Here is an 8,793-nt window from a genome sequence, read left to right on the forward strand (position 1 = left end):
TCCTAATCTTCATCTTATATGATATCTTCCAAAGACAGCAGCACGCAAGTCAACGCGGTCCTCGTGTTCCACACAACCGTATGGATAGGTGTACATTATGTATTAGGCTTCATATAAGAACCACAATGTATTCGCACTTTATCATCTTTTAGGAAAACTCGTAATACGCCGCCATAAACAGCATGTACTTGCCAAGCGACTAATTGCCTAGTCACAAGCTTCAAATACAAGCTTCGAAAAGCAGAGTTAAAACGCAGGGCCGATTGAAACGCACTCTAAAGAAATAAGTATACCGAGCGTAAATGTCAACTCCAATAGAATTTCGTAGGATGAAAGCTGAGGCCAAATTCCTTCTGCACTCTTCGACATGTTCAAGTGCTAGCGAATGGTACAGCGAAGTCGTGTAGAGTGAACTCATAATGTCACAGCGGCGCTGCACACGACCTGACGTCGCCCCGTCATGCGTGTTAACATGGCAAATGGCATGACGTTTTAAGGCTTTTGCAAGTTTCAAAAACGTTTCAAATTGTACACGTGCGTGACATTTCTCTCCTTTTAGAGATCATCGTCCTGATCCTATAGAGATGCGTTGAAACAAAGCGCGAAACGAATTTACAAAGGAAGTAGACAGCAAAGAAATGCTGCGCAGTAGAAGCTTAGTTGAAATCAGCGCTTCTTTTGCGTTCTTCGTTCTGTCCTCGGCTTTAGCACTTCGCAGACATGTTGATACTGCGGCCAACCTGGTTAGCATGCCTAGAATGGTCCACAGAAATCGTGCAAAGACGCTTGGTGTATTGGGAGCTTAGTAAACGTTTTTTGAGAATTTCATAGTGTTGAGAATTTCCCCTATGCAATGGTATTCCCGGCTCGCATTGTTGGTGGAATCCCAAATATTTATTTCTTTGGTACCTTTAAAGTGTGCGAGTGTACGACAACCGGCGACCATGCTTGTGGTTATGGTTGTTAATTTCGCTTTGCTTTCTCTGCCACTGCACTACGAAACAGTCCCGTCCCTTATTGTGTCTTCCTTCTATCGTTCCCTCATGTTCACCATAACTACGCCATGCCCATAAGCAAACAAAAATAAGACGTGTCTTTCTCGTAGCAGCCTGAAGAACGTATTCACACGAGATAGCTGTGTGTAGCTCCTTCGTTGCTACTAAAGCCTCAACATCCCATTTTTAAACAGAGCATTCTATGACTCATTCCAGGCACTCTGCTGTAGGTATAACTAAGCATGGTTTGCTTTCGCATTGGCTTTGGATCTCTTAAAAAATAGCAGTCGCTGACTGTGAGCAGAACTTCTTGCCGCGGAAGAATAACACCTGGTTTCTGCTCTTAAATCCAGGATTGCACGTTAAATCGTCCACAACCGACAGCAAGGTCCAAAAATCGGAGCAAATTTGGTTCTCTAGAAAATTTTTATTTAAATTTGCTTACATCGTACTTCAACCAAGCAACTGGCGGCGTTTAGGGATGATGAAAAGAATCAGACCCCGGAAATGGATTCCTGGGTGTAACAGAGTACAATTTCGAAGGTCATATTTTGATGTACTTCAAGTACGGGAAGCACTTTCAGGAGCTCCAAAATGGTATTTGTTGATATCGTTGATTTTGTACAGGTGTCTTCGCGATCTTCCGCTTGTCTTCAGCACCAGAGTGAAGATATTCGGGCACAGTTCAGCGGCAATGCTCTTGCTTCCTCGTTGGGTGCCTTAGCGTGTGAAATAAAGGGCTCAGTGTGCCCCCAAACAGTTTGTGGGCAGACATCGCATTGATAGCCCCACATTTTCTTAGGTCACAGGGTCCATGACAATGGTCTGTCACTGTCCCAACGACTACCTTAGGGGTAGAAATTTGAATTAAAATTTGGTAATGCCCGTGAACAACCCGTTGTTTTTGTATAGTCACTTTGCATTCTCCTTCATTAGATAGAACGATAAAATGAAAATGGACGGAATACTGTGGTCTAGGTGCCTTTATGAAAGCCTTTGATTTCGTTATTGTACATAAAACGCAATACCCACAAAAAGACGCAGAAGAACTGTCAGAATAATTCAAAATGACCAACTAAGCATAGGAAGCCCTTAACAAATTTATTATTTTTTCACAAGCGGCAAAGTTTACACACAGGGCACCCATTCATCAACACACATCTGTAATATATGCACCTCCACAAACACGTTACAGCACCACGCAAGTACTGGTTGTCTTCTTTTGCTGGAATATCATAATGGCTACTATTTATCTGGAATCTCCACATTGTTATGTTGAAGGACGATGAACAAATAAATGGCACAACCCAAGTAACAATGTCTTTAGATCAACGCATAGAAATTATTTGACAAAAACCATTTATTAGGAACAGAGGCGAAGCAATCCGTGCACTGCCTTTTTGTAACGTGCTGATAAAACTTTACGGTGACCGCTGTCTATTGTGCGTCGGGGCATACTCCGGACTTCCTGATGACGTGGTTTGGAAACAACAGCTCCTATGCAAACTGATACTTTGTAGGTTTGAAAAGGTGTCTGGATGACTTGGTTGCCTCTAGTACTTTTTCAAGGCGTCTCATGTGTTCGTCTTTATTTGAGGAAAAAACAACGTCATTATCGAAGCAGACGAAGCAGGTCGGCCCCTAAAAATAGCCAACGTAGTGTCCACTACGTGCTAGAACGTCGCTGTTGCCAAGCAATCGCCGAATGGCATAACCTTCGGCGTAATATACGCCCTCCGACGTAATAAAGGCCATCATTTCTCTGTCTCTCACAAAGATTTCGATTTGCCAGTACGCAGTCTTGAGATCTATCCGCAAAACATCATGGGCATAGCAAAGTGAGTCCAGTGCGTTATACATGCTTGGGATGCTGCACACCTCTTTATTCCTTACGTTTTCCGGCGATGATAATTGATGCAAAGCGCCATGCCCCATGCTACTAATCCACAGGAAAAACGGAAAACGACCACGGAGTTTTGTATGGCTGAATAATTTCGAATTCATTGCGCACAATTTCGTCCACGCGTTGCTTTATGCATTCCTGCTCACTTGCCGATACTGGGTACGGGCTCTGAGAGAGAATTCAAGTGGGGACCTCGGTTAAGGCGATGCTTAGCAGCTGATGACTGTCGAACCCTTGATGACTATTTAAAGAAGTCACTATATGCCGGGAAGAGACCTTTGACGTTTGCTTCTTTGTAGCTGCGAAGACTCGGAATAATATGAAAGGCTAGTTCAGGGAGACAGGCCATTGCTATAGGTTCTGTTATATGAAGAAAGCCAGGCCATCGCTTGCTACCGTAAGTTTTTTATATGCGAATTCCTTGCGGTTGTACAAGTGTTCAAATTAATCGCTGAAGTTTATCACTATCACGCTTTTACTACGTACAAAGAAAGGATATGGCTCTAAGCAGACGAGGACGAAATGAGAAACAAACGGCGTATACGGGCGCCCTGTTTGTGTCTTATTTCGTCCTCGTCTGCTTAGCGCCACAAACTTTATTTTTAAGACATGGACCAACTAGCTCAGCAAGAAGTTTTGTTACTTTATACGATTGCTCCATTTGCCTTTCGACGGAGGTTTCATGGTAGAGCAGGTGTTTTTCGTCACTGTCGACGATGTGATCCGTACCTCGTGTGCCCTTGCGCCAACTGAAATTATTATGGTGGCGTAAGACGCCATATTGAGTTTATCTTCTAGTACACTCTACGCATGGTGACACTGAGAGCTCTCCAGGTTGTGTTGGTTTGTATTTTGACAGCATTATCCACTAGAACTTCAGGGTCGATGATGGCTGCCTGTCTTTTTCCTGAAGTTCACGCCGAAAATTACATCTCGTCAGCATTGTTGCAAGATAACGATCCTAGGAGGATAAGACCGTTCATGAATGGTATTGCTAGTCAGGTTGATCATAATAGGTGTTATTAGGTATCCTCTAGCTGTCTTGGTTACAGGGTATTTCCCTTCCTGAACCTGGTTGATGAAATCTACTCTTAATACGGAGTGGTGGGCTCTTGTGGGCACAAAAGTGTTGATTTCTGGGCAGTCGAGAGCGAACTCACGATGAATGTTCTTTTCTCAGCACTAAGGTTATGTCATGGCATCGGCTCATGGGTGCGTAGCATTGTCCTGCTTTATTATCCCATTGTCCAGTCTTCTGTAGGAAGCGTACTGTTGGCTTCATTACTTCAATCAATCAATCAATCAAAAAGTAAGCTTTATTTAAACAAGTCAAGTAATGGTGTGCAAAAATAGTTGGACCAACAGCCTATGTGGCTAGTAGCTGGTCCAATACACAAAAGTACGTATACAGGTCAACCAAGTAAATATCTGCTCAATGAGTAAGAACATTTTTTACATGAACAAGTACTTTTTTAAGGAAGAGCTATTACGTTTGTTTAGACAAGAAGAAGCGTTGACATAGAAGATCAAAATTTCTGGTTACTTTTATTTCCACTGACACAGTGTTCCAAATTATGACGCGAAAGAACTGTAATAATCGTTTCCCGTGTGCATTGCTGCAATAAGGAAGGCTTAAGTTAAAGTTAGTTGCTTGCCTTGTGTTTGCACGTGGGAAGGTAAATATGGTGTTATGTAGGGAAAGCTGGTGTTGAGTATTTTGTGAACTAAACAAGTGATCTTATAATTTCTTAACGCCGTGAAAGAAAGGATACGAAGGTCAGTAAAGAGAACGCTACTTGGGTGATGAACAGAGGAAAATGTTATTATTCTTAGGGCGCGTATTTGCAACTGCACTGTAGGTGTTAAGTAAGTTTTATATATTAGGCCCCATATTTCACAACCATAGCTCATGTGGGTATGAAACAAAGAAAAGTATATGCAACGAAGCAAAGCACAAGAAAAATATTGCCGGGCACGGGCCAGTGTGTAACAGCTGAAAGCGAGTTTTCCACATACAACGCTAATTTGTTCTCTCCAGTGCAAGTGAATGCTTAAACTAACACCTAAATATTTAAATGAATCAACAGAATCCAGAGTTCGGTTCGCTAGAGTCAACGTGAACGCACTGTAGTCTAGTATTTTCCTGTTAGAGGGAAATATGATATACTTAGTTTTATCAGTATTTAGGGCTAGTCTATTTTCTGAAAACCATTTAGGTACTTTTCGCAGTTCACCAGACATAGCGTCTTGTAATGACGAGAGGGAGTCCCCTGAGTAAACTAAGGCGGTATCGTCAGCGCACATCAAAACTTTTGACAGGTTAAGTGCACCCGGTAAATAATTTATGTATACTGAAAACAGAATAGGGCCTAAAACCGAGCCCTGCGGTACACCGCATACGATATCGGTGAAAACAGAATGTTTGTTAATTACCATTTGTTGCCTTCGTCCCTTAAAGTACCCATGGATGAATTTATTTATTTATTTATTTTATTTATATATTTATTTATTTATTCCTACTGCAGCCCCTTTATGGGGCTATTGCAGGAGTGGGTTAGACAAAAAGAAGTCATACAAAAAACAAGTAAACAATAACATTAAAAATTCACAAGAAATAAGGCAGATGACAAAAATGAAACTCAAAATAACAGCAACACTGACAGTCAGTACAAAATGAGAATGAGAATACACTGTAACAACAAGAAAATACATAAAATCCGGTGCAGTTAACTTTTAACATGAAATCTTTTAGCTGCAGTGACCTAATTGATCCGGGAATTAAGTTTCAGAATTCAATAGCACGTGGGAAACAGCTGTATTTAAATTTATTAGTTCGAGCAATGTAAGGCCTAATATTAAGGCTATGGTGACTCCTACTTGACCGAGGATTGTCTGAAGGAATTTATATAGAATGCGAGACACGATAAGAAAAATTGACGATACTATGCAGAAACTTCAATGACTCATTGTGACGGTGTATGGATAAAGTTGTTAGGTTCAAAGAAGGTAAGGCACGAGAGGATGAAAAGTAGTGATCATAGCGACGATATATGAACCTAATAAATTTTTGTTGTATGCCCTCAATGGAGTTAATGCCGCACTGATTATGAGGGTTCCAGACAGGAGAAGCATAATCTAGGATTGAAGCACGTTTCCAACGGTACCATAAGATTACAGTTTTACTAACAGTATGGAGTGACAGATCGTATCGAACGCCTTTTTTATATAAATAAATACTGACACAGCAATGTTATTTTTCTTAAGAACAGAGTTAAGCGATTGCGAAAGTGGTAAAACTGCGGTTGATGTAGATCTACCTGCATCAAAGCCATGCTGCTGTGGGCAGAGAACGTTGTTGCTTACAAGAAATGCATTTACCTGCCACGCAATAAGCTTTTCGAATAGTGTGTTCACTACACTAAGAATTTAAATAGGTCTGTAACTACTCGGATAGTTCCAATCACCAGTTTTGTACACAGCGATAACCTTTGATATTTTCGGTATATTTATGTAAACATTTCTACTTATCGCATGGTTAAACACGTGACAAAGGGGCACACATAAGACAACAATATCCTTTTTCAATATCTTAACTTGAATGCCGTCAAGTCCGGATGCCTTATTAACCGATAATTTGCCTACGATACTTTTTATTTCCTGAAGAGTTATTTCACCAAACGAAAAACCACTGTCGACGCTTCTCTGGATCCTGGTTGTCGGAATTGAAAGTACAGATTGCTTAGATATATTGCCACCAATATTTGAGAAATAATCATTGAAGTCATTAGCAATTTTAGGGGATGGATTTTAGGGAGATACATACGGTTTATCCTGTAATCCTACTACACCTCTTATTATTTTCCATGTTTGCCTTCCATTGCCAGTTAGTCGTTTAATCAAGTTCGTATAATAGACCTTCTTTCATTTGTGAATCAGCACAGCTGATTTGTTTCGAAAAAATCTAAACTGGTTTTTGTAGAAGTTGTTAGTTTTGTTAAGTTTTAATATATTATTATAGTAGTCTTTCCTTTTCAGTAGAGCAAGTATGGACTTATTCATCCACGGACATACGGCGTAATCATAGCTGTGTCGTGAAGCGTGCCGCTATTCTTATATCGCATTTCTAATGCAGTCAACAACGTTTTGACATTCTGTGTCAACCGTGTCAATGTAGAGGTTATCAAAACTTGTAGTGAGTATGATGCTGCGTACACGTGGATAGTTAAGCCTTGTCGAATATTTGTGGTGCGTTTGGCAAAAAGAATGCAAACAATCCCGAGGCAGAAACAAAAATGTTCGACAGTGATCAGTAATTGTGGTGTCATAAACGCCTGCCCGTGCATCGATATCAATATTGCAGAAAATATTATCGATGAGAGTTGAAGACATGTTGCAAACACGAGTAGGTGATGAAATCCCATTTTTAAGATTAAAGGACGGCAGAAAAAATATGTACTCATAGCAGCCATCTCCAGACAAGTCGATGTTCATGTCACCACGAAAGATAATTCGATTGCGAACATGTATTAGAGAGTCAATAACAGTTTCCATCACAGAGATGAAATTATTAATACATGAGCTAGGAGGACGGTAAACTACGCCTATAACAACACCACATTCAAGTTTCGCAAAAAGGGTTTCAGCACTTTGGTTGCTGTGTGAACTGTTAACTAGGCATTGAAACCCGAGCCAGTGGCTTATAAAAAGCGCGACACCACCACCACGTGCTGTACTATCTCTAGGTTGCGATAGCATCGCGTATCCAGGTATTTTTATTTTTTCGTACCTTCTGAGCCATGTTTCTGTTATCGCGATGATGTCGTAAGAAAACGAGTGCTGCGATATGTAGGTTAAAAATACGTCTAGATTTCAGTTAATACCACAGATGTTGCATTGAACTAAAGACAAGAAATCATGTCCTTTCCATGTTTCTTCAATATCTGTTAAAGTCTTCCAGTTTTCTGTCTGTCTTTATTTTTTTACGCTTACTGCACCTCAGCAAGGTCGTCTGCGCACGTCACATGTAGTAGACGCGAATTTTCTGTTTTGCACATGAGGATCTTCCCATCAGACACCCAACTGAATTTCCAGTTATGTTCCCTCTTTGCACTCAGCGCTTTGCCCAACAATACCTTGTTCGCTGGACACAAGTGTTCATTAATAAAACTTGTAGAAATATCCTTACAGCCAAGAACAGACGTGTTTAGTCTGTGCTTTCTAGCCGCTTTACGGACTCTGTCCCTGACCTTACGGGACACAAACCGAACTACGATATTTTGCTTCGCCTTGTCTCTTGTGGAAATCCGATGAATTACCTCTATTTCTGAACCCTGGAATTGCAGATTCTACACTGACAGCAATAGCTTTCATGGTTGAGGCAAGGTTTTCATCTAGAGCCACAGGAATGCCTTTCACCTCCAAATTGTTTTTGCGACTGTGCTGCTGCAGGTCAACCAGTTCTTTCTTAATTTCTTTCAAGTCTTTTGAAAGGTGGGTTTTTAATTCGTAATTTCCTTATTCCTAGCTTTGACTTCAACAAGTTCTTTCCTTATTCATACGATTTCTGTCTTGAACGTTTCAAATTTTTCATTATTGAACTCCATGCCCTTCTTGACGTAATTGATCTCTGTTTCTATAACTTTTTTTTATTTCGGCGTGCTGCTTATTGAGCCCATCTGACAAATCTGCAGGCGCCTTAGCTACTTCCTTCACAGTTGAAGGTGGCCTATCAGACATTCTATTGGCAATAGACGGAGCAATCCAACAGCCTAAGTGTTGTATCTATTACGAAGTAGGTAGTTACTGACGTACCTGCGTAGAACAAGCAAGCGGTTACTTGCTGGTCGACTCTGTGGCTGTCTGGATTGCTCCGCGATGACGGCTTCTTCCGCCGCT

The sequence above is a fragment of the Dermacentor variabilis genome, chromosome 8, assembly GCF_050947875.1.
Source record: "Dermacentor variabilis isolate Ectoservices chromosome 8, ASM5094787v1, whole genome shotgun sequence".
Taxonomy (NCBI): Eukaryota; Metazoa; Arthropoda; class Arachnida; order Ixodida; family Ixodidae; genus Dermacentor; species Dermacentor variabilis.